The sequence below is a fragment of the Ambystoma mexicanum genome, chromosome 10 (genome assembly GCF_040938575.1).
Source record: "Ambystoma mexicanum isolate Mex_15411 chromosome 10, UKY_AmexF1_1, whole genome shotgun sequence".
Lineage (NCBI taxonomy): Eukaryota > Metazoa > Chordata > Amphibia > Caudata > Ambystomatidae > Ambystoma > Ambystoma mexicanum.
Genome location: NC_090932.1, coordinates 1,356,243,894 through 1,356,270,986, shown reverse-complemented (window position 1 = coordinate 1,356,270,986; position 27,093 = coordinate 1,356,243,894). Strand labels below are relative to the sequence as shown.

Genomic DNA, 27,093 nt, shown 5'->3' with positions numbered 1-27,093 from the left:
TTTATAATTGTAATACCATCTAGTTGGACATTATCCCTTAACCATGTCTCGTGGAGAAAGATCAAGTCTTTATCTTTAAAGATTAATTGGCTCACCCCGGTGACTTTAAACAATGAGGGGCCTAAGAGGGAGAGATTGACTTTTTTCTGTTTTCCCCACAGAAGGTCTCCACTTCTGTTAAAATATCAGGCAGAATGGTCCATAACTTAGCTTTTTCCTTATGCAAATTCGACAAGGATACATTTCCAATTTGGATACGGTAGAACTTGCGACCTTCTCTCCTTTAGCGCTGTTGTCAATTTGATTACTGCGAGTCTCTCACAGGAACTTTTCAATGGTGTTGGAGGTAGAGGTGGTAATGCCTCGAATACTTCAATGTTGAGTTTACTCAATCCAATAGCACTTGCTAACAAGGCATTCCGTCCCTAGTTTGATTTTAAAATTATTTCCACTATGAAAGTTCAGTTTTCACGTGGAAAGAAGATCCAGTCAATGTCTTTACTATCGAACAGATAGATTAGGATTTTTTTTTTTGTGTTACTCAATATGGTGGTGTGATTTTGTGCCTTATAGCCTCTCGATTCTGAAGGTTGTCTTAGCCATAGTTTCGGTGGTGCATAAGCTTTAAAAGGAACAGAGTGGTCGCAGACTGTGCCAAGAGATTTGTTGGCTCACATGGGTCCAATTTAGGTGCAGATGATTCTGCAGTTACGTCAGAAGGTGCTGCAAATTCTTCATTATTATCGGTGCAGTGTACCATTAGATCATTACATACACAGATGTTTTTCCTTCTACTGAAAAAGATGGGTGCAATATGTTAGGCAAAGTTTGTATGCAGTACCCTTTTGGACCACTACACACAACTATGACCACAGGTGTAAGCAAACCAACCTTTGGTATAAGTCTGTACTACACAGCTTTTGGTAGTGGAGCTGAGCAGCCAGGCTTGTCTGAAGAGGGAGTGTGAGCTGTAATGATGTTACACAGGTCTACAATCACCAATGTTCAAATAAACTCTTACACTCACAGTTTCTTTGTTAAATACTTTTATTTAACTGTCAGTTATAAAACATTCATAAGGAGGCAGCAATATAATCACACACAAATAAACTTCAGTACTGTACACTCTAGGTTTCTGAGGCATTCCGAATACTTTGAAGGAGGAGCAAAAAGGCATAGGTTATCAGACCATAGAAAGAATACAATTATTTCTTAGGCAGTGCAGATATTTTGAGTTCACCAGAAGAGTCAATTCAATTCAATAGGCTAGGCCAAAGTCAATTGGCTAGAGTCTTGGTTAGGATAAAACCGTTCTGGTAGATAAACGGAAAAGTCTCTACAAAAGTTCTTAGCAATAGTTTGTAGCAAGAAGAACCATATGTTGGGTCACAAGCTGATTAGGCCTGTGAATTGGGAATGTTTCAAGCACTTTCACCGCGAGAGTAAGTACTCTCAGTCTGGTTTTACAGTACCTTTAAATATGAAGAAAAAGATGCATCTGGTGACCTCTGTTGAGGACGTCGGGGGGACTCCTGCACTGCACTGGTCAAAGAGCTGGCAACTGGCAAATCTTCAATACCGGTAGCTGTAGTCAAGCACACAAGCTGGTGTCCCTCTCCCTGGTTATTCGGTTTCCTGCAGCACTCTGAGGAAAATACAACCAGCTCAGAGAATGGTATCCAGGTGGCTTGGTGTCCAGTTGATTGGTCCCAGCAACTCAAAAGGGAGAAGTCATCCTTGCAGGGCTTGGCTGTCGAGATGAACTTAGCGATTAGGACCTGCAGTAGGGCTTCACCGGGCAAACCAATGGTCCAGGAGTTGCAGCAGCCGTCCTCTTCAAGCTCGTCTTCGGTTCTTTCATTCCAGTGGTCCTCTCTGCCTTCCAAGCCAAGAGACTCGCCTTTTATTCAGTTCTCTCCCATTCATTTCAGCCTAGCTGTCACTCACCCAGCAGAGAGGCTGTCCTTGCCGGACAGTCAGCCAGCCAATCACCACAGAGTGCATTTGGGTCTCCTAGGAGACCAAGTACAGGGTGTTTCGGGCACATCACCACTTCCTGCCCACCCCAGACACTCGGGCGCCAGATGCGGTCTTCACTCCTGAAGCCCGCCAAAGGCAAATGAACAAATGAACCAAACCTTGCTTTGCTTTGGCGCGCAGAGCAAAACTCTAGAAGGACCATTCCACAAAGAAATGGCGAAAAAAGAAGACCAGGACCTGTTTTTACAGAGGGGGCTCATATGCCATCTTGAAAAACATGGCTCCCGCGATTTAAAGCTACCAGTGTTTGCGGTCAGGAAAAATCATGGTCGTTCATTATAAAACCACTGCCACCAGCCATTTCAAGTGAAAAGGGTAGCATTTGACTGCTACATGAGTATCTAGACACAGGGGATACTAAGTAACCCCTCCAGCACTCTATTGTAAGAAAGGGTGTGCTGGGTCTAGGAATTTAAAAAGACTAGTAAAGTCAATTGCACTTTACTTACTCTGGGAAACAGTAGTTTATCCCAGAGAAGGTATTTAAACCTTGGGAAAGTCTGAAAAGGTTTCCCTGTGCCACTGCACTGAGGATGCTGTTTGACACAAATGAAAAGATGATGCCTATGGAGTTGTTTAAACTCCATAACCAAAGAAATAAACACAGAAAACTATCAGAATTAAAAAGTTCAAAGTCCCAAAGTTTAGCAAAAGAGCTGAAGGGCTCCAAGGTGGGAGGAATTGGCACATTTATGAGAATTCTCCCTAACACAATACACAGCTGTTTTTGCAGGACAGGAATCCAGTCCCCTGTCTGCCAACTCGTGAGGTGGTCTGGTTCATTTCACCACACTCAGAAGAGTCAGCACAGTTGCGTTTTCCCTTTGCCGTTACTTTGGCAGGTAAGGTGATGTAATTTGCTGCAGGGATGTTTTTAGTTTGACGGCCTTCTGAATCGGCAATTTTGTTTAATGCTTTCAAGAAATTCTTTGCTAGATTTCTTTTGCTTCAATTTTTATTTTTCAGTGGGTTTAGTCACAGGCTCATATGCTAACACTACAGACAATGTTTTTTCAGTTTTCCTTTCTTCTTTTGCCCTTCCGTTGGTGATTTTTTAAGGGGGATTGTACATTAGACCTGTCTTGGTCTGTTGGTTGTGCAACTGACGTGTCTTGCCTCGAGTCCTTTTCAACAAAAATGGTCGGAGAAAGGGCCATCTTATTATTTAGCGTTCTGCCAATTTTGGAGGGCCAATCTCATGAATTTCTCCAATGCAGATGTTGAAAGTGGAGTATCATCACTGTAGTAGCACTAATTTATTTCTGAAATGCTTGTTTCTATTAAGCTCTCTGCTTGTTTCTTGATATCTGTTAGAGAAAATGTAATTTTCTTCCACATGTTTTCGTTAGATTCTTTCTGATTGCGAAAGTCAGTTTTCAATTCATTTAATAATATTGTGTGTTCTTGACTGACACCGCACAATTGGTCTATTGGATCGGTTGTTGATTGCTGTTGAAAGACCTACCAATGATGATTCACAGGTACCAACTTCCTTTGAAAGCTCCATTAGTATGCCTGAGTAAATGTGTACCTCATTTTTCAATGAGTCAAACACATTAACCAGAAAGTTCCAAAAACGAAAAACGCTTAAAGGGTGGTTTCTTGTGTTAGGTCTTGTGGTGGCAGTCTCTCTGAGAAAATATTACTTTGCTGTTGCCAGTTTCCTCTGAGGTTTGTACTTCCGTTCAATGGTTCGATGGGTTAAACTGAAGATTATGCAGAATTGATGGTATATGGTGGATGCAGTCCACATTTGTATCTCTGAATCTTTCCGTGGACAGATTTCTGCCAGGATCACTAGCTGGCGCATTAAGAAGTATATGGGGGCTATGGGAGGCAGGGGTATCAAGTTAAATTGTCGAAAACATTTTTGAAATGTCATTTTGTTCCCAAAAAAAATAAATGGTGAAAAAAAAAATGTTTTATGTTTTCTTTGTAAAAAAAAGAAAAACAGGGGATTGGGGGGAACCTCCAAAAACGGGGGATTGGGGGAACCCCCCTTCAAAAAAATAACCATTCAAAAAAATATAATTCGCCATTTTGGTGTCGAAAAAATGGCATTTCCAAAATATGACGTTCAAAATATCACTATGAACCGGAGGCAGGATCTCTACTTAAATCTAAGGGACATTGTGGTAAGACCTCCATTTTCAGCAGTATTGTTTAAGGCATCTAAACTTCGTGATAGGGGTTTACTCTTTATTAATTCACCTATCGTATGTTTCATTGTAGCAGTTGAGATGGTGTACGCCAAGTTCTGATCATACGATTTCTTAATCAGATAACTATGCACCAGGGAAAGTTCCAGCATAACTGGGCTATTGGTGACAGGAGCACAGTCTTCATTCAAATTGTCAATATTTGCCAAATGTGGCGTACTTGAGAGAGATGACGTAGCACACAAGTTAGGTGTACTGCGTTGTTTGGAACCAATCTCTCCGGACGGATCGAACTCTGGGGCTCGCAGATCATCCTTCATTGAAGTGCTTCTGAGGTTATACATATCTGTAAGCAGTATGACTGTTTAATTGGTGAGATCTCAGGGGGAGCACTGCACGCTGTGTCAGACAAACAATCCTTCTTTTACCACTAGTGGGTGAATTACTATAGTGGTGCAATGTATTGGAGGTTATATCCTTATATTTTCATTACTTTTTGAAGCAGTTATGAGATGGAGTGTTCCACTTATCCCAAAAGAGGATTTCGCAGGCTGCGTCTTATTGTGTACTGCAATAGCTAGGTCGATGTCAATCGCATGCGTTATGCTGAGGATACGGCACACAAGGCAGACTGAGGCTGCAGCTAAGTACAAGTGTGTTGATTCGTTCGTGGGGGGCCCTCCGGCTCTCCAGAGAACAAAGCAAACACAATCTAATTATGAATACCAAACAATTAAATTCAAACAAACTGAATGTAACCATTCAAAAGAGGGCGAACGGAAGCAGATTGTAAGCTGCATGGTCCACGCCAAAAAGGGCAAATATAAAATCAAAAGGGATACCATTTCACCAAAGAAAAATATTCAAATAAGGGGCCATGTTTCCTGCACTGCCGAACCCAAGAGATAGCAGGGAAAATTGAATGTAGCAAACTTAAAAGTTGTAAATCACATTGCTATGTGATTCCTATCTCCACTCACTGAATAAATACCTCCCAACTTGGCACTTCATGTCCTGAAAAAAATGGACTAAGTGCATTGTTATCAATAACAAAAATACACCATTCTCAATGTGTCATCAATCCCTTTTAATGACACATTGAGAAAGTTGTATTTTTGTTATTGATATCTTTTGTGTCTTGTTGATTTGTTGATTGATTTGTGTTATTGTTTTAGATTCAATCGCCTATACTGTATGTATCACCTTGTTGTGTTAGGATTGTTTATATATGTTTCGGGTTGTCTATATTTAATTGAATAAATAGATATATTTTTTGTAAATTAATCAATGCACTTAGTCCATTTTTTCAGGACATGAAGTGCCGGGAGATCACACAGAAGTGCTAAATTGGGAGGTATTTATTGAGTGAGTGAGTGGAGATAGGAATCATCTGACTCCTTATTTTATCATACTAATCTACTCCCCTGTTGGTAGAGTGAGATGAGTAATTCAGAATAGGGACCTTTTTGTTTACCTATTTGAATGTACTGTAAATCACATTGCCAACATCCAGTGAGTGGAGTGGAAAGGGGTCAGGCAGCAGTTGAAGAGCCCTCCTTGTAGACAAGATCAAGAGGGAGTGAACTGCAGCCTGCATTGCTAATGGCAAACAAATCAATGTAAGAATCATCGTCATCTTGTGTATGAAAGAAGTTCGAAGCCAATTGTGTTCCAAGTCAAAAGACTTACTCCAGAAGATGTTGTGAGTTAAATGTGGAAAGTTGTGAACAAGCCTTAGCACACAGTACGAGTAGGTGTAGTAGGATCTTTATCCTGGTAGGTGAGTATACCAGGAAAGCGAACATTAGTGATGACTCCTGGCAGGCGCGTCAGCCAAGGAAGAAAAGAAGTTACTGTAATTGTGGTAGAAGGTTGTGGTTGAAGTAGAAGGTGGAAAAAGATTGCAATTCCACCATCTGTTTTGATGAACTGTTGCATAATTCTCCTGACTAAAGAAAAACTTTTGAATGGTCTATCCAGATTAAGGTGTTGTATCAGAAGAAGAAATGGAACCTAGTGGAAATTGATTGGTCTCCTGAGAAAGACTTTGGTTTGTCAAATGGAAACTGTAACAACTGTTATAAGAGTTGACAAACCTTGTAGACATAAGGAAGTCCCCTTACCATTTGAAGGACGCATTGGATAGAACGAACTGTATATTCCACTTGAAATTGAACTTGAGTTAACACACCCTGAATTGATCTAGGGAAAAGGGATCCAAGCCTGAGCATAGAGATCTTGTTTTCTTTATATGTTCCTGTATGCGGAACTTGCCAAATCATTCTTGTATGATTTTGTTTTAAGTATTAGTGTGGGGACAGACATTTTGGATAGGTGGTCATTTTTCTTTTAGTATTAGTTTGACAGGCAGGGAATGTCTTGTTAGGTTAGGGAAAGATAGGTGTTCATCACCCCTTTTATTATTTAATAAATGGCATCTTGTAATAAAACTACACCCATGTCTATGTCTCCAATGTCGGGCTCCTCAAAGATCCGAACATTTGCTTTTGACTAACAAACGTGGAGTGAAGGACACCCAAGGCCATGGTTGACCGATACTCTCTATGTTTCGACTGTTTTCAGGATGTGTCATGCGTGCTTAATTGGTAGTCATTAGATTAGAATTTTCCAATGACAACAGCAAGCAAGGGCGGGCACAATAGACAGTAAACGGGGAACCTGTTTATTTTGCTCCCTTTCGTGTTGTTTGAAGTATTCATGCAAAACATGTTCAAATCACATTTACTATTATTATTATGGCATTTATTGAGCATGGACCTAGCTTGGAGAAGCAACTGAGCGCTTTACAGTGGTATACAACAGTACAGATGCATATTGGAGCGCTTTTCAGAGGCAACAATAGAACAGATATACCACAGGGGGTGGGATACAGAAGGGCACAGAGGAGGGGTACAGCTGTCCAGGGTGGCAGGGGCCAGAGGGGTGGGCGGCATTTAGGATTAAGAGGTCTCAGACCAGCTGGGACTTGCAATTAATTCTGTTTGTATGTGAATATATAACTGTATGAAGTCATGACCTAGCACGGACGAATCCTAAAAAGGAGGTGTTCTACACATGAGCTGAAGATGGTAGTTAAGATATCGGTGACCATTGAGACTGGAGGAATTTGGAGAAAGATGGGATTTATTTGTATAATTCTTGACCAATCATGTGTGGGGTGGATTGTAATAAAATATATGGGTGTGTTTGTACTGTTATATATATATATATATATATATATGTCAACTTGTGTGGTTCAGGGAGACTTGGGTTAGTTTGACTCCATGGGGTAATCTAGCTCCTCCCGGCCGTTTGTACAATAAATTTGCTTTATGGGCAAAACATGCACGTTCTTCTTAAGAGGTGGGCGTAGTCTGGGTTAAGGTGATTGGAGGCCCGACCCTACTAAGCCATTTTGAGAGGTTTTTATCTCCTGCCTGTAAGAGTCCAGAAGGAGACTGACCCACAGTTGGCATGTTTAAACACTAAGCTTATAAAAAAAAAGAGAAGGAAAACCTGCCTATCCCCAACTCCAAGAGGGGATTCCCTGCCTCAAAGTAAATACTGACGGTTGTGTCTGGATGTCAGAAATCATAAAAGTCCAATATCCTGTGTGCATAAACCTCAGTCTGTCCCTTTCAATTCTCGAATAACTAACAAGAAAGGTGTTGTTGGTACAGAAGAATGACTCCCTTCTTCTGGACAGCAGGTGCGCAACCAAGTTCTCCTTAGGTAGGACAGCCTGAGAGAACTGTTCCTCACAGACTGATCTTCTCCTTAGGAGTCAGGTAATGTAGTGTCTAACAAAGTACCACAAGACGTATCAGGTTGCCAAAATCTCTCTGGTGTGGTAATGTTCGTTGCTCCTATCCCAGTCAAGGAGTATGCCTCCCAACCCCTTGATTCTCTTCTTGACTTCATACCTTGTTCAACAAGCACAGTTCCCAACGCCAGGGGGGATGCCTCCCTTCCCCATGTCTTTCTGAGACTTATTATACAATTCACATTCACCAGTGGGAATGTCTCCCAATCCCCAGGTTTGTATTATACTTCTCTGGCAGTTCACAATGTTAGGCTTCTTAACACAATTTCTCGTAGTTCCCAGACCTCTGCTTCTCGCTCCGATTGGGCCAACTTGGTTTACTTCCCTGCCAAGTATGGTCCTTGGTAAAAGTCTCTGGTAGGTCCCAGACGTCTGTTTCTCGAACTTCTGCTTGGGCCAACTTGGTTTTGTATCTCCTCCTTGTCATCCCAGTACTTTTAATCTGCATGTTCTCCTGAGAGTCAATGGAGATCTCCGTCTCAGTACTGGACTGGGAGTCTCGACTTAGGTAGTTCCTATTCTTCCTCATCCCATTACTATCTAGGGAAATGAGGATTTCTGCATTACACTCTTCCTCGCTCCAGTATTCCCCAAGATGGTAGGGCAACGATACACATGGATATGTTAGGGTAGGGGTTGATGTTAGGTTTGTAGGAAGGTGGGTTAAGGTCAGGTGAGTTGCAGGGATACCACGTTCTCCTCGGATCATCCCTAGTCCAACAGGGTGGTGGTCCCTCTCCATGAGATCCTTCCGCTGAGCACCACCCCCACAGGGACTATCTGGTAACAGCTACACCTTCCTGGCCTCATGAGAAGGGACGACATCCGAGGATTCCTCATATGTCCCAGTGGACAGCTCTTCAATGAACTTTACAAAAAAACATGCCTTGTCACCTTGAATATTTTACAGATGTTTAATCTGTGGGGTACATTGACCAGCCCAGCAGAACTCCCCTAACTCACCAGCAGAATGGCTGCGCTGGCTCTGTTGAGCACCATCGCCTCGCATTAAAACTGCGCTTTGCAGTCTCCAAAATGATGGCTGCGCTTGTTTTACCAGCCACACATGGGGCAAGATGAAACCCAGAACACCCGAGAATTGCTGCCAGTATTTTCTTTAATTGCACCAAAGAAAAAGAATTCAAAGGCAGCACTGCTATGCTGCCAGCTCAAAACTGTTTCACTGAGCAAGAAAATAGTCTGCCTTTTAAAATGAAAGCACCCTGATGCCCTTTTTCATCTATTCAACAGTACAGAGTTCTGGTCCAGTGAGACCCAGCTAGGTCCCTCCATATTCAGGTTGTGCTGCAGCAAAAAGGTGGCATGTCTCATTGAATAACATGCTGTGTCAGGCAAGAACAAAGAGACTTCATTTCAAGCAGTACGCAAAACGCTTTCCTTTTTGCAACAAAATTACACAGATAAAACCTTCATAAAATGCTTTCTCTCCCTTTGCTCATGTCAGTTTCATTGGACCCTTGCTTTGAACAGATTCCTGTGTAGTAGAAATTGACTATGGCCATGGAAATGCTCAGAATAAACATAACAGGAAAAACCGCATTTGAAAGTCACAGCAAAGGAAAAATGAACCACGTGTAAATTGGTGCTTTTAACAAACAAGAAAAGATCTGTTTAAAAGTGAAATGTTGAATGAATGCCCTGTCCTCGCATGGAAATGTGATGGGGGTTTGTGTTAAAACATATATAGGATGTTGAATTTCAACAGTCTTGCTTTCTGGATCAGGAAAGAAAAAATAAATAAAGTTACAGTGAAACCAGCAGGACAGGTTTTTAGACCCTGGCTTCTAAGGACTGACTACAGGATCTACCTTCCACCAAGTGTACTAGCATCTGGGCATATGAATAGGCAGGGGTGAAGTATTTCACGCCCTCGGACTTTGTGGCAGTGCTCCAGCGGGTACAATGGATTTCTGGGACACATAGGTGTGACTTTTCGAGCAGTACCTCCCCTCAACTTAAATTGGGGAGCTTCAAAGACAAATCAATGACACACAGGGCTAGTGCCTGACAGTTGGCTATGGGTGGAAAAAATGCCCTTATTTGGAAGACAATGCTGGCCATTTGGGGCAAAAGACTGTTCTGAATTAATAAACTTTAAGACTTATTTCTGCAACCGGGAAACGCAGGAATGCAAACGTTTAACAGTTTAAATGTAATTTTTGTGCCATTAAAACAAGATATTGTGGCTTTCCCTAGCATATAGGAGATGCAAACGGCAGAAAAATGTAAATCGTGGCAAAAGTATACTTGGTGCAACTTTAATGCAAAGATGCTCTGTGATAATAGATACACATATATAAAATGGTAGAATTTTAGGTGAAATATTTCACGCTGAGAAGTGCGAAAGATTATTAGGAGGGCGAAATGACTAAGCGCAGTCTTGGGAGTCGGAATGCCATGCTCTGTATGAAATGTGTCATTTGCCTATGTGATTTTCAAAAATGCCACAACTGTAAAAATGTGAAATTTATGTCATAACTGATTTTTGGAAAATAAATACTGTGGGAGGGCATGGGCAATTTAAGCTCACACCATAAAACTGATGTCATGTCCTTGAAGCCCAACCAGTTGACAGGAAGCCGGTAACAGTAAACCCAGAACAATCCAGTTGTTAGAGGCATGTCAAGCCACAGGCCTGCCCCCATGGTAAATCCAGTGAGGTCACCCGCCTTATAAAAGGTAGAGTCTCACAGAGACAAAGGACTCGCTTCTGAATTTGCCAGCTCTTGCGTATCCAGACATTCCATATTCATTCTGCAAGATTCCAGATTCCACTGCCAGGCCAGAGCATAGCTGACCCTATCCAGGCAGGACCACTGATCCAGAAAAAACCCACAAAAAATCCCAACAGATTCAGGGAGAAAGGGGAAAGGTGGGTGAATCCTCAGTGGGATTATCCAGTGCTGCCTGCTTGCCCGGCCACCCGCGCCATCCAGCTGAGGTGCTGCTGCGCCGTGACCAGACCTTTGCCCAGCTGTTTCCATCTGGGAGAGCTTGCTGCAGTGACCAGTCGCCAAATATTGCCTTGCTGTCCAGAAACCTGCTGTGCTGTCCAAATACCCCATTCAAGGGGTTTTTGCGAGTATTCCCCTACCCCAACAGCCACAAACTGCATCCTTTGCTCGGTACCTTGTATTAGGTTCCACCCCATAGAAATCCCATAACTGCCTTAGCAGAAATCCTTAAAACTGTCAGAATCCTCTGTGCATCCTGTTCTTGATCGCCTAGCATTAGCGCCATTCTTCCACACATTTCTGTCTTGTTTAAGTCCATAGTACTATTTTGTTTTTTGTTTTTCCAAGTACATTTTTTTTATTGAAATCTCGGACCACAAAGTATATCTTGATTAAAAACAATCATATAACATCATAACTGATTATCATTCTTGTGCCGGAACTTCATTTTATCTGATTAACAATACAACTGTTGCTTTTATACTATTTGACAGCTTCCTATTAAACAGTTTAGGAAAAAATTAATTAGAGCTGGGTTTACAAGCAGTTCAGAAGCAACAAAGGGAAAAGAGGAAAAGAAAGAAAAGAGAAAAAAAAGGAAAAAACTATAAAGCTTCATTATGTCCTTGGTACTTTCATCTAAGATACATATTTCTTATATTATATAATGTTATATTTTCTAATATTACATAGTCCTTAGTACTATTTTCCACATAAAGAGCCACACTTGCAGAGAAACCTGTGTCGCGGGCGGCGTCTCTTTTCTAGCCACTAAAATATAGTTTCTGTAAGACTTGTCCTTTGCTTTTTAAACCGATTTTCCTTTCCTGTTAAGAATCTCATCCAGTCATTCATCTAGAGTTCCCTTTTCACTTTCCTACTATCCCTGTGATGTGTATCTGTCACTCAGCATAAAAACCGCATTCCGATTTTGTCTATTTCACCAGTTTTTCAAACCGTTTTGACATTTAAACCTGTGTAAATTAGCAAATGCAATTTCTATGCGTGTGATTTGGCTGCACTGTGTTTTTTTCAAGTTGATTTTCTGAGCGTATGCCCGCTGTTAGGCAGTGGTCGAAGTGTATGAAAAGAAGTAGTGGAGCTATGTTCCCTGCTGGCCTGCCCCTGCTCCCCACAAACCCCATTGCCACAACCCCTCCCACACACAATACACCCCGCAAGCACTTGCACCTGATGTTTAAGGGAACGTTCAGTGCAGTGCACTGAAAGTGAAGGTTTCAACTTCTTCCTACACTTTTATTTTAAAAGAAAACCATTCCGGAACGGTTTCTTTTTAAAATAAAAGTACAGGAGCTGTACAAGGTAATTTTAAAAAGTATAGGAGCACCGCTCCCGACCGCTCCCGCTCACGTCGACCACTGCTGTTAGGACATTGTTTGTAGTCTGCTAGTGTTCCTACATCTGTGATAGTGCTATACTCCGGTTTGCCGAATTTATTCAACACACAGGTAAAGCAAATATTTAGTAATTCCGAGTGCTATTTTATGCAATTGCAAAGGTTTTGCCTCCCATTTCGTGGGGGAAGGCCAGATTTTAATTCGGTTTGATGCTTAGTATACCCGACTCCTTGCTGGTCCTTTCTATCCACGCAAAATTCGATTAATAGGGTTTGAGGGAGCATTGCAAGGGGAAATCTTAACTCGGGTGCCATCTACCCGAACAGTAAAATTGCTCCCATTCATTTGTGCTTTGGATATGCTAAAGTAGAAAGTCAAACTAACAGCCGGGTTCATGGAATTATGTGCGTGAAAAATGCAGATTTGCATGCCTTTCTGCCCGAAAATCCCTGTTTGAAGTATGGGGATTTTCGGGCACAAAGGCGCGCAAATCTGCGTTTTTCACGCAAATAATACGATGAATCAGGCTAAAAGTGTATTTTATCAATTTACCTTGTAATTATCACCCCATTGGTGATTGCTACCCAAAATTAAATTGGTGTGATTTTCTTTGAATTTAAAATAAATATTGTATTACCACCTCACCGGCCTGGTTCATGGTCCATTGTGACTCAGGGTATTTGTAAAAGGGGGCGAAAGGGTTGGGTCCCAGCTCCATCCGAATTCTAGGAAATTAAGTAAAAGTGTTTATTGTGCGCTGCATCCTAGGCTAGTGGCAAGAGTCCTGGTCTGGTGTGTGATGCCAGATTAGAATCCTTGACACATACAGGATGGAAATTCCTTTCCAGTGATACTTCAATGTTTTTATGGTGAGGGCCCTCCTTGAGTAAAAAGGTTGTTGCTGAGCTCCTCCCCACCCCCAACCCCCGGAGTAAAAACAACACTGTTGCAGGGTCCCTCGAAATACCATATCTGCTTATATATTTTATGAAAGCAGTCATTGTACTGCCTTTTGAAAGCACCCTTTCGACATTCTAGGGGGGGCAGCCCCACAATTTGAAGGCCACTAGGGAATTTGCAAAAAAGCATACACAAACTGCTTCATCACAGATTTATCATGCTTTGTTAAATGTTTGAATTACTTATTTGGAGAGACCTGGATGAATGAGACCAAGAGGGTTCCCCTCACCCTAGCCCACAAAGTCCTGGATGTGTTCTAAAGCAAGGTAACCCTACCATCTGTCATTTATAATCTGTGGCCTTCTCTGTGCAACTCTCCCTGCAGGGAATTTACAAATGATCTTCTCCCTTTGATTTCACCAGGTTTTCTCCACCAGTCTATCATCTCACTTTATCTCCCTCTCCTTTTCTGCTATTTATCCATCTCCTCTCTCCCCTTTGTGATGTTCCTCTGCCTCTTTCATTCTCTTCTTTCCCCTGCACTATCTGCACCTCCCCACCCATCTCTACTTGCACCCCCACTCCTCACATTAGTCCCTCAACAAGCCCAGTCTACCCTTCTGCCTCTTGATCTTACTCTTAATCTGCCACCTATCTTCCTTGGGATTCACTGCACCCTCACCACTCTAGCCTGCTCAACACTCTTCTACCATACACTATCACCATACACTATCACAACCGGTCACTCTCTCAAAATCCCCCTACACTTTTCTCTGTCTAGGTCTCACCTTTTATACCCCCCCACCACTCTAAACTCGTAGCACTCTCTCCTATACACAATACCTTAACTGCACTCTCTCAGAACACTGGCACAATAGCCTCAGCACTTTGTCTGCCCTCCTCCTCTTGGTCCACTACTGCTCCCACTGACCTCAACCACACACATTCCAATATCCTATGTGTTGGCTGGGCTTTTATAGCCAAGCCTACCCTGTTCCAACAAAGGTCACCCTGGCCACATGCTCCCCTTGACTAGTCTTTGGCTAAGCTATCCCTCTACGGTTAGGGTCTGTCTCTTTTTTACGCTAGAATTCCCATTTTGGGGATTTTAGGGACCCTCAATGTTTTTGCTTCCCCCCCCCCATGGTCTTTTTTGGTTCCTTGATCACTTTTTGGTGGCCAGCGTGACTTCTGAAGTGTCCATGCAATGACGTCCCTCTTTACCTTCTATATATATTTTAAAAAAGCATCCAGTCCCAGGGGGTGCCTCTCAAACCTATGTTTAATTTATTGTGATTTGATCGCCCTACACAGGTTTAATGAGTAGATTGGTGGCAGCTATACTTTAGCTACCACCCTGCACCAAAGGTGAAAGCCATTTTACTGCATTGGTAGCCCAATGTAGCCTTTTGATAGCCATTGTGTTTTTTTAAATCCTGCCCTCAGCCATTTCATGTTCTAGTGCTTTTTTAGGTGACCATGAGGTAGGGCAAAATGGCAGTTCTGGCCACGTGGGGTCTTTGTTAGCCCATCATGGTAGCCATGCGTCATAAATGGTTTAGGCCAGTGTTGATACGTGGTCTATTCCACTCACTTCCTTTGCTGCTTTGAGACCTCCTTTTGTGTGGCAAACAGTTGGCAGGCCTTTTTTGCCGGTTCTCCTCTTCTTCCTGATGTCTTCCTCACCAGATTGAAGGTTGATGTCCCAGGAAGATACTTTGCTCCTTTCCTTGGTCAGTGGGATCTTTGTGAGCTCTAGGCGCAACATCTGGAGAACAAATCCTGAGAATCCCACATGTGCAAAAGCACTGTTCAAACACCAGGTTCTTTCGGGTGCCATTTTCACCAAAGTCACCAACGGGAGCACTTTCCCCGATGTCTGGGGTGGGCGATTATTCAAAATACTCTCCCTCAGGCGTCCCAGGGTCAGTGGAAGAGAGGTCTTGGAGGAGAGCCTAACATTTTCTATAGACGTCTATTGGGGGAGGTGGTCATCCTTTCTGCTACTTCTTCTTCTGGGGTCCTGGGTCCATCTTTCGACCTCTGGAACACTTCTGTGGAGTCTCGTGTGACCTTAACCATGGTTGATCATCACAGCATCTGCACCCGTGTATCAGACTTCCCTTCATTAAAGCAGATGACTCTAACCTTTCCTGTTTATTCCAGTGGAACTACTAATTTACACTAGTACCCTCCCAAAATGGACTCTTGGGTACTTACCTCCCCCTGGGCATTTTTCATGGGCCCCCTAGGGGTTCCGTGAGCTCAGGACCAAGTTCCGTAATTTTTGCACTGCATGATTGTATTTTCATTTTCAAAGGCATAGCCTGCATTTATATTATGATTAATATACCTTCAACACTAATTATAGTAACAATGTGTGTCTTATTGATTCTTGGAAGCCTTTGGCTGTGGTTTACAACGGTTTCATTGTCCTTATGGCTATAATGTATTATATGCGACTGTGCAATACTACTTCTAGGATACCTGGGGAGTATAAGAGTGTTAAAGTTATAGGCCTTCAGGGTTTTTGTCATATTTTTCCTGTTGGATAAATTGTATATCTCCCTTTTTAATCCCATACCCTACCAAATGTCAGTGCGGATAATCAGGTCTAGGACCTTCTACATATATTAGTGTTAGGGTATGTCTGTTAGACAATGTACTTAACTGTTCAAAAGGATACTTGGGCCCGCTTGTTAGGTTTTCTGATTCCCTGGTTCTTTCCTTCATCTGGATTTTATATGTGGTGCTCACTTCTAGGGCTCGCATTTGTATTTATTTGAACAACAGGGATTGGCAATTTCGATCAGAAATGACTTACAATAAAACATTTGCAGATGGCAGAGGCATTCACACATAGGATACCTGTACAATAGCACAAACATGGGAACAAGTGGCAAGCCAATATAGAAATTTGGCTTATGAGAGTCCTTCTATAGGCTTTACGGTGTTAATAAAACGCTGGTAACTTAATACTGGGTGTTACTACCCAAAATTACTTATTTGAACTGGTAGTTTTAAAAGTGTTACTTTGTTAAAGAATATATATTTTTAATATATCAGTAGTGTATTTTCTAGAGACGTGTGGACTGATTGTATCTTTGTGTTGACCTACTACCCCTATTTGAGAGTTAAGCCTTGTTGCTCTGACCAGGTTGCCTTCTCTAAGAAAGGTTTGGCTTCCCTTTCTTGTCCGGTGTATTAGACGTCCACCAAAGGCATACGTCTGTGTTGGCAGACATGTGCTCAGGCTGCTCTTCCATTCTGTTGGCTTTCTTTCTGTGCTGGTTAATTTTGTTCCCAACTGGGTTTGGAGTAGATTTGTAAGTCTTCCCTGCTCTCCTGCTCCCCTGGTCCCCACGTAGTCCCATCTCACTCAGTTCTCTGTTGCTCCTCCATTATCCTGGGGTTGGTGGGTCGGGTATTGGGGTCATCTTTTTTTGGAAGGAAAAATCTTAGTCCATTACATGCCTGCTCTCTATTCCATTGCCTCCTGCTCTCTATTCCATTCCGTCTGGCTTTTCTTGGTTACACCCAGGTGCATTCTGGGAGCTGCGGTTCTGACGAAAAGAGAACTCTGGGCAAAAGAGAGACTGACAGGCATTGTCGATAAGACAATTGAACCATTAAACAATATACAATGCACACTCCAGGGGGGTGGGAGGAGGGCAAAGACTGGGAACCTCTGCCCCCTAACTCCCGTACGCCTTCTCTGAGGTAGGATTGGCTCTGGTATAGACCCTGGTTAGTTGCCTACCCCAGGTTGGGAGGGGTCCCTGTTCCCACCAGACAGGGTCATGACTTGGACCCGGTGTCAGCTGACATAAATCTTGGTGAAGTTTGCAGATACATGCCTGGGGCAGGCTGCTGGGAAGTTGGGAAATTGTCACATCATTGAAGGAAGGATCATGGCCAAAGGCAATGTTATTAAGCACAATATTGGCTGTGCTTGCTGCCAAGGCCACAGAGTGAAGTTAAGCGCCATAGCATACCGATCCAGGGATGCAAAGGAATGCATACTGAACTGCCACAATGAGATGACTGCTAACAGGAAAGAACACATCAGCATCTCATAGGAGTCAGGCCATTCACGTAGGTCTTGAAATGGTCACACACAAATGATGGAGCCTCCAGGGGACCTGTGATGATTCCTGTGCAGTCAGCACTGATCCCCAGCCTAAGATCTCCACCCATGTGGCCAGGGGACGGCAGCTGCTACCTGATCCGGACTCGGGTGGATGGTATTATGAGGGAGGATCACATGGGAGGAGGTGGCTGTCAGGGAGATGTAGTGACTCCATTGGGAGGGATGCTGTACTCTTCCATTTTAAATGAGGAGACATCTTCAATTCCTGAATTTCTGATGGCATGAGGTCGCTATACAAATCCCTCCAGGTATGAAACCCAAATCTGTCCTAACAACCATTCTAGATTAAAAACTTGTAGGTACATAACACACACAATACATCCCAATCTCTGATGGTGTACTAGGTAAAAAGCCCAGACAAAATATAATTAGAAGTCCTGTTAATCCTATGGACTCCAACTCCTATAGTACCTAAGGTACTGAGATGGGGGTGAGCGAGAAAGAGTTAATGTGGATTGGAAGAAACCCTACACAAAACGTACGGACTAGATGTTGCAAGGTGAATCGGCTGTGCAGGACATTTAAAGATGGTTTTTGCTGGCAATCAGGAGGTGGAGAGAGAAGACACAGCTTGGGCGAAGAGTAAGGCAGAAACGCCAGTGAAGGCAGATGCTCAGGAGACAACTGGGCTGAAGCAGGCAGGTACCCCCAACCTGCCGCTAACCAGCAACGGAGTGGTGAGAGACCCAGAGGAAAGTGGCAGGCCTCAAGGTGAAGCCGTGAATGGGCCAGCAGCAGAGGAGAAGCTGTGCAGGATGTGGTCGAACAGAACAACCATTTAACCTGCAAGTGGAAACGAGACTGAGGGTAGCTGAAAGCGGGTCTGTCAAGCAAGCGGACGCCATTCCCGCAGTGTGATTTTGCTGCAGCAGCGTGCATGAGGTCAGGGACGCCATGAGGCACAGGCGAGTTGGTCCAGAGAGAGTGGGAACCCTGGGGCGTACATACAGGTACATGGACAGTTGAAATTGTATTTTTGAATAACAACTAAGTCAATTAAAAAGACAGTATATCAGGGTTTCCGAGGAAGTTATTGAAGAATTCCTGGCAAGGATGTATGCCACGAAATCAGCCTTGACAATTGGGTAAAAGAGGCACTTGGTCCTCCTTGACACAACTGAGTAAAAGACATTTGGCCCTCTGTGAAGCAGTTTTACTAAAGAAACTTTTTCCTAGCGTTGAGAAACTGTTACATGGAAGAGACATAATTATTGCCCTTCTTAAGGAAATATTATCTGTGAAAAAGACATTTGGTTTTGCTATCTTTCCTGAAAAGCTCTAGGAGCAGGGAACCAAGGACTTCTCTTTTGGAGAAACAATTCTTTTGTTGGATTTATTTAATTATGTCACCTTTGAACATTTTGGTTAACATAACTCACTTACTTACGCTTCTTGGTTGTTCATGTTTACTGTGAGGATCAGAATTGTTTTGGACACAAGGACAGTTTATAATTTTGATGACAAGTCACAGACTGATCTTTAGTTTTAGTTTCCCTGGGGAACAAGAAATCATCTTATGATCTGGTGCCTCAGAGGGCCCTCACCTTGAGTGACTTTCCACCATCAAAGTGTTTGCCAGGCCTGCCGATGCCGCAGTAAGTGATGAGTGACATGTTTGCCCCAAAGAACATACTGTAGTCATTGTGGGGCAACGTAGACAGCGACAGCAGAGATATGGAAAAGAGCAAAGATAATGAAATGGGTCTGTGTTCCCGGAAAGGTTTGATATTCTGCGAGAAGAATACCTTGAAGGTTTAGCTAGCTACTTTCTTTTTAGTACCCAGAAAAAGTATAGAAAAGTAGGTTTGCAGCAGCTACACGTTTTGATTTTGTTTACACCATCCTGTACACTTTTTAGTGCATTGGTAGCCAAATGCACATACATTGGCCATTGGGTCACCAAGGCTTTAAATCCCTACTGCTGATGTACAGATGGGCATTTGAGAGAGGGCAGGGTGGGCAATAGAAAGGGTCAGAGCAATGTATCCCCATTTGGGTTGGCTCCTCTGGTTCAGGCACCATCTGAGTCTCTGAAAACGGAACCGGAGCTCTGAAACACCAACATCCTAGGAGACCTCTGCTACTGCTCTTTCTGGACCATTTCAGCACTCAACTTGGGCCACTGTAATGCTTTTAAAATGTAATATTTGTGACTGGAAAACAAAGTTTATTTGAAACGCATTCCGAGCGCAGCAGTGGACATTTTCCTCAAGCCTCAGTGAAGGCTGCATTTTAATGTGAGCTCTGAATACGGTCTGCATGCTTTGAATCATTAGAAAAATATATTGTTCCAGTCTGCAGTATTTCAGCGATGGTTTTGAGTAAAGCTCTTGATAACATTGCAGGAGCCGAAAGCAAACTATGTGTCTTTCACATTCCCATGAAAAAGAGGCCTCTAGGAGTTTTCCATGTAAGATTTTGGCCAAATGCCAAGTGGATTATTTCAACAGCTGGACTTTCTGGAAAAGTGCTTTGTGGGAGGTTTAAATTGGGCAGTACTGGATCAGGAGATCAAATGGAGCTTCAGGGTGTCGGGGGGGGGGGGGTGGAATAGACGTATCGCTTCCCAATGGCCCGTTAACACACAAATCTCTGTTCGCCTGGAGTTCCCTGGTGCAGATTTTGTCAGAGATAAGTTGCAGAAAAGGCGCTTTAACAGTGATGTATTATTAACATTTTGTTTTATGTAGCATTTTTTTAGTGTATTCAGTTGTGTAATAAACAGCCATAAAGAGCCATTCTATAATCTGGCTGAATGTGTGTGTGAATTCTTGCCTTTCAAGTGTACAATGTTTTTCTATTCAAGATATTGGGGAGATAAATAATTACTATATCTGTGCACGTTTAGAAAAGCAAAACAGCCGCCTTCCCAGAGTCAGGGCCCATTACACTATGAGAAATCCCTTGTTCTGTCCCCACCAAAACAGAGTTCAGCAGTGCGCATGTGCTTTAACTCTGCAGCCATCCCTCAGTATGCCTTTGGTCCTCCGACAGGGTTCCCAAGACTCCCCATCTAGATGGTTGCTGCCTTTCTCCTTCCTGTGACCTGCAAGTCACATATTTACCTTCTTATCTTAAATCACAAGGGAGTTACTCTGCTTGTCAACTTCAACCCAATGGACAAACTCATTCACTTCTTAAAGTCATTGGAAGTACCAAACAATTACTTGGCTGTAAAACTTTGTCTTTGTTTCCCATTTGGCCCAACATTTTTAGAAGCCATCCCTACACTTTGTAGTTATTTATAGAATTTAGTGTTTGATAAATCATTGAGACTCGCTTGGATTAAGCTTTCCAAATTAGAAAGAACTGCCGTATTTGCTACAATTTATTTGCAGTCCTAGTTTTGCTCCCAGGAGGTATCTCTTAAGAATTGATCCGGACAAGCACTGCTCTACGCACTTCCCATCACAATACTTCACCCCCCACAGGTGACAAGAAAAGAGGTGAAGGGATGAGTGGATATTATATACCCTAGACGTGGGGCAGATTGCTTATTAGGAGGTTTCTGTCAAAACTAACTTCCTTTGTAAGGGTAGAACATCATCCTGATGAGCGATATTGATCTTGTTTTTAAGGCAGGCATACATAGTCCACAGGGTGCTAAAGGACACTAAAATCTAGAGAAACAAAACAATTGAAGCCTTTCACAGCGCACATCTTTACAACACATGGAGGAGAGCTGGGATGCACTCATGTATAGATCAAATTAATCTGAAATGCCTTGTTAAGCACCATAACCTTTAGATTGTAAAATTATGCACCAGTTTAAATCGCACAAAGAACCCATCCCAAAGGAAGTAAGGCTCAACCATGAAAAGAAAAACTGTACTTACTGCTAGATCCGGTGATCTTTTAAGATGTTTAGAAGGGCAATACCAAATGTCTATCCACAAAAGCAGTCGCAAACCTATTGATTATATGGGATGCCTTAAAAGCAGTTTTGAGTGGCTTATTTTAGAGTTGGCAGCTTCCCTTCAAATACTGTAGAAATTAGAGGTGGATAAGCTATCGAAATACAAAAAAGCTGTAAATTGAATATCAAACCAAAAGGGATTACAGAACTTCTACCACTACCAGAAGGTGGTCAGAAATCCTCACGGACAAAATAGAATATTTCCAACAAAGGGAATATAATGTTCAATGAAAAGCCAGACCACGTCCTAGACTTTCAGATGAGCCAAGAATAAAACTAACCACATATTGAAGGCCGCAAGCTCTACAGAAGCGGTTACTAGAAATAGGCACATACCCCAAAAGGTTGTGGGTAAAAATACTCCCAACAAAAATAGGAAAGACACATAGGAGATTGGGACCCTGCTTTAATCCACACAAATCCACTGATATGTTTGGACCAGTAGGGGACGTTGTTCATGATAAATGGAGCAAACTAATGGCCTAAAATAAAGTGAGTTGAAAAAGACCTTCTTGAAAGAGCAAGAAAGGAACTATTTAGCAAGTATGCCAATTGTTGGAAATCTATGCACCTTGCTCTCCGTTAGGATAAAAAGGGCACCGTGTAAACACAAGACTGCACACAAACGAATGTGCCCAATAACATTGTAAATATGGTGCAAGTAACTTTTTGGATTGCCATAATTTTCAAGGATATTTTCCACATCTAAGGCTAATGGTGTAGATTAGATATTTCAGTCACTCTGCAGCTATTTAAAAAGACAAGGCTGAGAACCAAGCAAGAGCTATGGTCCACCTAAAAGATGGGCACAAAACCTATTTACTTCATTCATCAGTCTCAGAATGTTTGTGGAACCAGATGCACACGAGTCTGGGATATGGTCACAAGTGAAGCACTCTTGCATTCCTATATACAAAGAAGAGCAATTTGTATTTTAAATGCCCCGTTTAGAAGAAATGGAATCTGCAATTGAATGTGATTTGTATTGAAGGACTGTATTTTGAGTACAAAGCAAAAATGTAAAAAAAGAAGGGCTAATGCAGCATTATGTGAAACATCTCTATGTACAATTCCAGTGAATAGATTTGCATAGGTTCTCTCTTAACCAAAAGTATCTAAAATGTACGGTACAATCAAAACCTTCAAAGCTTAATTTCTGCTTTGCAATGTATGTTGCAAGGTGAGCTAGAAATGGTCAAAAGCGGGAAAGGAAACCTTTCAATTGTCACTTAAGGATTAACACAAAAGGTTTCTTTGGTTTGTTTGGGCCAGTTTTGAAGATATTTGTAATGGCCATGCCAGACATTACACTAATGGATTCAAGCCCTCATTTTCAAAGGCAGTTCCATCATTAGCTAAAGTGCAGGCATATCATAAAAACTCAACTAGCCCAGGCTAAGGGAAAGATCAAAACTATTCATAGCCAAGGGGCATTTGCTCTTAAAACCGTTAAAAGGAAAGTTATGGAATGTATGCTTGTCAAAAGAGCCCCATCTTGGATACACATAAAAACCATACAAAAGGGAGTATTTAGTTGAAGCACAGCCATGGACACCGGTAGGAAAACATCTGGAACTAGAACAGATTTATTTTTACATGATGGAAATCTCACATTAAATGGGAAATCACTAAATTAATCACTGTATCGCAATAGAAGCTCTGATCAACAAACATTTGACAGTGTGTAGACAGAATTAATATCTATCACAATATGTAATAAAACATATACCTTGCCATGTTTGGAATAAGCGAAATATGGGAAAAACGGATAAGTGTGCCAAATGTTATTGTAGCACAATCATTTGAAATCTCTAAATAAGCTCAGCGACTTGCTGAATCTGAAACTATTTGTTTGTTTCTGATTAAAATGTGCTAGATTGAGCAGAGTATAAAATGCAAAATTGACTTTTCTGCAGAAGTAGCTTTCCCTCCCAGCCTTCATGATGATGGGACTGAAAACCACACCTCTGGCACACGGCAAAGGTGGAGTCAGAAATAGGACAGAAAGGAGGACTATGGAATATTGGGAGATGGACATGAACTATCTGAAGAGGGCATAAAATCACTAATGATTGACACCACGGAAGAAGGAGGCCAGTCCATTCAGAGAAGAGTGACCAGTCTATGGGGGATTTATTTTTCCAAATAGACACCCATAATTAAGGTGTGGATGAAAGAATGCTTGCAGGCTGACTGGGTGCCTGGCTAGCTCTTCAAAAACAGATGCTACATTCAGAAAAGTAAATAAAATCCCTCACAATCCCAAAATGTCCATGTAGAGTGACCAGGGAAAAGTCTGGGAAGATAAGGAAACTGCAGGGAAGGCAATTTGAAAACAGGAACACGGATGCTGAAAGTCAATGTTGTGTCCCCTCATCTACACTGAATACAGAGTGTGATGATGTTATTTAAAGCCTAACCTACTTCGTATTGAGAAACTAAAAACAATGCATTCTGGTGCCACTTTAATGTGAAACTGCCTTTGCAAAAAATATTACAAATATAATTAGTGGCCTAAGTCGAAGCAGAGTGATCTTGGGTCATGATATGGTTGGAAAAAATCATTGCCTAAGGTGATATTGTGCTTTTATGTAGCTGGAGGAATCCATAGTCAACATTGTACAGGTTACTGAAAGTAATAGCTCCTGCCCACAAACACGTGCAGATTAAAGCTACATACATGGCTATATTCAGTTACACACAAGTACTGACTGCAATCACACAATCATGTTTAGCGAAAGTCACACTGCATCCTTAGTGAAAGCTGTACCCATATCTTTTGAAAACACAATATACATGTGGGTTCAAAATAGAATTATCAGATCCCTAGAAAATTTACTTTGAATTCAAACCTACAGGCGCCAAATTAAGCTGCCTGTTGTCTGCAGTTAATTGACCTACACATAGCGAATTCATCAACTATTACACTCCTGCACAGAGAAGTTGGCTGATTGAATAATTACTTAATAGTACATCCACAAACTAATGTTCTCAAAAACCATACTTGTCCCGATACTGGAGAAGAAAATGGTTTGGAATACTTGCATGTAAATATACATATATTGGCTGAGAACCGGACATGTTATTTGAAGTAAAAATGTATTTCTGATATCAAAGAATTTATAAGAATAATTATAATGCCTAGAAATGATTACTGCCTGCTGGGTGCAAAGATATTTGATGCAACACTTGTTTTACAGCTCAAACAAACATTTTACTCGCCAATAAAATATTCCCATTGCAAATGGGATTTTTTTTTACTCCATAAATACATTTTTACTCCCAACTTTACAAAAATAGGGTGTAAAATACTTCCACTTCAAAATCTTTATCAGGAGCACTGATAACAGCAATATGTAGGAGGAAAAGGTGCAGGCAGGTCAGGTTAAAGATTTCTACGGAAACAAATTCCACATCAGCAAGCAATGGAAATGTGGCTCTATTGGACTTTCTGGCAATACCCAGCTCCCGTGGATATCCATCCAACCTTGACAGAGAAGTGGTTTTATGGTTAAATCCTTTAAGGCCAATAGATCTTCGTGTCCATATGGCTTTCCGCCCTCTACAGCGATCATTTCCTACATCAGTTTTTGATTACACTAGTAAAGGTGCGTGATGAATGAAGTCGTCATCCCTCCTTCCCCTGAGAATAGGATGTTGGACAAAGTAGATATTTTTGCTTGGACATCTTGACAAAAGACAGACCCCTTAGTTTTTTGGTTGAGGTAGGGAAAACCTTCTGGACTAGGGATAGTGAGACATTATCCAACCCCCTTTTTGTTTCAATAAAGGTTTTTAACCAAGAACCAGGAATCCTGTGTCTGCATCCCATTCCTGGCTCTTCACAGTCGTTTAATCACATGAGGGAGTCAGGAGCAGTGAGAGACAATCAGTTATGGCATGATCACAGTACTCTCTATGTTATGCAGGTAAATATTACTTTGCTCTTACTACAGAATGATTGTGCTCTTGAATACTGCTGCCAAGATTTACACAAATATTAATGTTGATTTATGGTCAAAAGGGGAGGACCACATGAGCTGCATCGGCAAGAGGCGAGAGCCAGAGAAAGTTAACAGAATGATGATCTAGTAGATGCTTCACACAAAAATAAAGTCTGCAGTACTTGCATCACTTGACGTGAAGAGGGCTTTCATATGCTTTGTGTGGTTATTTACTGAACATTTATTGGTCAAATTATACACAGGAGACCATTTTATTTTCATTTATTTAAAGCGTACATAACTCGTAGGTATCTAGGCACTAGTTTAATTGTGGAAGGGTGGCTGGCACTTGTGTTTATTTTTTTTCAAGCGCAGGTCCGGGATTTGAACCTGTGTTTACTCAGCGTGGTCTTGCTTCCAAGAGCCGTGCGTTGCCACAGAGCTATCCTCCCGTCACCATGTTGTAAACAGGTTATAAAGCCTGCATGTTATATGCTGTTCCCCTGGAATAAATGTGAGCAAATGGTCAACTCCATTGCTACTTCTTGTTAACACTGGTACTAGACGGGGGTGCCCTCGAGCCCCTCACCTTGTCTACCATGGTTTTGACTGCCATGGCAAAGAGTAAAGGCAAGACCGCTATGGAGGATATTGTGCGATATAGAAATTCATACACTTTCTTTCTTTCTGTAGCCTATGTAATGCATACCCTAGCCAGCCCCCTACCTCTAATCCCGAACTTGAGTCCACATGAAAGGAATCTCAAGAAAACCGAAGAACTAATTTAAACACTAGGTGAAGATTCTCTTGCTGCACTCAAAGACGCTACTCTCTTTAGGCCGCTTTCAATAAAATCAACATACTGACCGCCTCCTTCAGTTATTTCAGAGGCTCCCAGTCCAAGTCTCTGAGGGCAACTGGATATCTGTACAGCATAGGAATATCACTCTTCCCTACAGGATTCCAGTAGAAACTGATAAGATGGCAAGACGGCATATCCACACATTTTAAAATCTTGTTAAGCAGCCCAATTGCAACCTACAAGTGACTGGATGAATGCAGCTTCGAACATGCAAGGGAGGTTGAGCTTATTGGATGTATACAGAGATACACAATATGGCTTCTTGGACCCTATGACATATTGTTCTTCGATATAAGGAGAGTCATTTCGGAACCCGATACATATAAGAGAGACTTCACCTCATTTCTTCTGGGTCTCATAAATGGTGCGAAGATATTCGACCAGATGGCCAGAATCGGTTTGTTTCACTATGGCTGCTACCTTCTGGAACACCCTCCCGGCCCAGATCAGGAGGATTGACACATGCAGCATTCCGGAAAGCCATCAAAACGAGGCTCTTTGTTTGAAAGGGCTTCTTTCCCGATTCTATGCATCTCTGTGTCTGAATATAAGCAACGTCTATCCAATGTACCATGCAACAAAACTTTCTGTACCAAGTAACATTCTGTTTGGGCCGCACTCCTGTAACCCTGAATCAAGCCTTCTTCTGTTTCCTCAGAGCGCCTCGATGCCTCTGGGCTGTAGCGTGTTCTACAAATCCAAAAATAATAAAATAAATACTGCAACAATGAAATTGAAACATTGGAAGGATTATAGTATAGCTTGTAGCTTGACAAGTGAAAGAGGGAGAGGAAACAGACGTGTTATTTTTAAAATAGAGTTTTTGTTTTGCTTGTTCTTCAGTGTGATATTAAAATGACAAAAAAGGCCTGAATTAAAAATAAAATGGGTGGCTGAAAGTGCTGCATGGCAGGGTCAGCACAATGCGATGCTTTCCTAGATTTTACTCAAGAGTGCACTCAGTAC

The 27,093-nt window shown here is 42.0% G+C and overlaps 1 protein-coding gene across 1 annotated transcript in view; it reads right to left on the bottom strand.

Annotated features, from left to right (window-relative positions):
- Nucleotides 1-27,093, bottom strand: part of HPS4 (HPS4 biogenesis of lysosomal organelles complex 3 subunit 2) — a 951,717-nt gene that overhangs the window by 836,510 nt on the left and 88,114 nt on the right. The window lies entirely within an intron of this gene.